Source organism: Alexandromys fortis, unplaced genomic scaffold (genome assembly GCF_014885135.2).
Source record: "Alexandromys fortis isolate MF-2015 unplaced genomic scaffold, M_Fortis_MF-2015_v1.1 scaffold_59, whole genome shotgun sequence".
In the NCBI taxonomy this organism is placed as follows: Eukaryota; Metazoa; Chordata; class Mammalia; order Rodentia; family Cricetidae; genus Alexandromys; species Alexandromys fortis.
The window spans coordinates 4,760,395-4,762,504 of NW_026067943.1; the positions used below are offsets into that span (position 1 = coordinate 4,760,395).

Below are 2,110 nucleotides of genomic sequence, written 5' to 3' on the forward strand. Positions count from 1 at the left end.
GACTACCAGGCGTGTGTTGCCAGTGCTTTGCCTACCGAGCCATCTCCTCATTCAGATGACTGTTTATTAAAAACAATAGCAATGATCAGTACTACCATCATCATCAGCCAAAGGGGCCAGAGGTAGCAATCAATGATCAAAGAGCCAGGGCCTATGGGACAGGATGGAGTCAGGGAGAAATAGAAAAAGACTAGTCTTGAGGATTGCCCAGGAGATCAGCTACTATTTATAGCTTGCTTTTAAGGTTTGGCAGGAATGTGATGAGTGGGTGGGATGGCTTTGTCGCAGGTCTAGGGGTGAATCAGTCAAGGCCGGGTGCAAAACGCATAGACTGAGCTTTCTAAATGCAAACCAAATTGAGCCACAATTATAGATTAGTATATTTAGAACTGTGACGGAATTTTCCAGGAGCCGTCAGGGCCAGAGAGATCCGTTCAAACCAACAGAAATCTGTTAATTCTTGGGTATCAGAGGCTTTGAGAGAAATAAAGAAAATAACAGCAAAAGGGGACCTGAGATTTTTATTTCTTACACATCTTCTGAGATAAAGAAGTGGCTCCGTGAGTGCCAGGAAGTGCAGTTCAGTCTTACAATCAAGTTGGGAAAGTCGGAGGCCTAGCTCTCTGCTTGCTGGGGATACAGCCCAGGGGTCCAGTGTTTGCCTGTGGTTCATAGCCACTGAGCTGTCACGTCTGACTCTTTTTTTTTTTTTAACAGACTTAATTCACTTTTATTTTCCTTGTATAAAAACCCTTATGTGGTGGCCACGGCTGGAGCCTGGGTCCTCTGAACAGAGACTCTGGTGTGGTTTTTCACAAGATGGTCAGTGAATTCCTGATAAGGAGAATTGGTGAACACAGTCTCTTTCCAGAGGTCGAGGGTCAGGTAGCTGTAGGTCTTAGAGATGGCATCAAAGGTGGCCTTGACAAAGTTGCCCAGGGTGGCAGTGCAGCCCCTGGCTGATGTGTAGCAGTCATCAATGCCAGCCATCATCAGTAGCTTCTTGGGCACAGGAGCAGAGACTATGCCAGTGCCTCTGGGGGCAGGGATGAGACACACCAGCACAGAACCACAGCGACCTGTCACTTTGCAAGGAACAGTGTGGGGCTTGCCAATCTTGTTCCCCCAGTAGCCTCTCCGCACAGGGACAATGGAAAGCTTGGCCAAGATAATGGCCCCACGGATGGCAGTGACTACCTCCTTGGAGCACTTGATACCGAGACCTACGTGACCATTGTAGTCCCCAATAGTGACGAAAGCCTTGAACCTGGTCCGCTGGCCTGCCCTAGTCTGCTTCTGCACGGGCATGATCTTCAGAAGCTCATCCTTTAGGGAAGCTCCCAGGAAAAAGTCAATAATCTCAGATTCCTTAATGGGCAGGGAGAGCAGGTAGATCTCCTCTAGGGACTTGATCTTCATGTCCTTAAACAGGTAGCCCAGCTTGGTGACGGGAATCCACTCCTTGTCTTCAGCTTTACCTCCGTGAGCCCTGCGGCCTCGCCCTGTGGCCCCTCAGACCACTGCCGAATCCTCTGGTGGAAGCCACCATGGCCTCCTAATCCTGGGCCCCGAGTCCTCCGGACCCTCCCGCTGCACCGGCATCATCCCATTTGGTGTTTTCCAGAAGAAGAAGAAGCTCACGTCTGACTTTTGAGCAGATACAAAGTACCTTCATGTTCTTGTTTATGCCAGACATTGCCCTAACTACTTTCTCTGCATCATCTTTTTCTGTGTATTAGAGTACATGTGGGCAGCTACAAGTGCACATGCACACATGCATGTAGAGACCACTGGTCAATGCTGGGGATCTTCCTTGATTGCACTCCATGACCAAAACAACTCTCTTATAAAAGAATGCATTTAATTGGGGGGTTTACTTACAGTTTCAAAAGTTTAATCCATTAACATCATGGTGGGGGAGTATGGTGGCTCGCAGACAGGCGTTGGAGCAGTATCAGAGACTTTTAGATCCTGATCCGCAGGCAGAGAGAGACACACACAGAGAGAGACAGAGAGACAAACATCCAACAGACAGACAGACGGGGCAGGGTATGAACTTTTGAAGCCTCCAGTGACACACTTCCTCCAATAAGGCCACACCCACTCACAC

The 2,110-nt window shown here is 48.8% G+C and overlaps 1 pseudogene; it reads right to left on the minus strand.

The window, feature by feature from the left end:
• Window positions 1-699: 699 nt before the first annotated feature.
• Window positions 700-1,696, minus strand: LOC126505431 (40S ribosomal protein S2-like; annotated as a pseudogene).
• Between the last annotated feature and the right edge of the window lie 414 nt (window positions 1,697-2,110).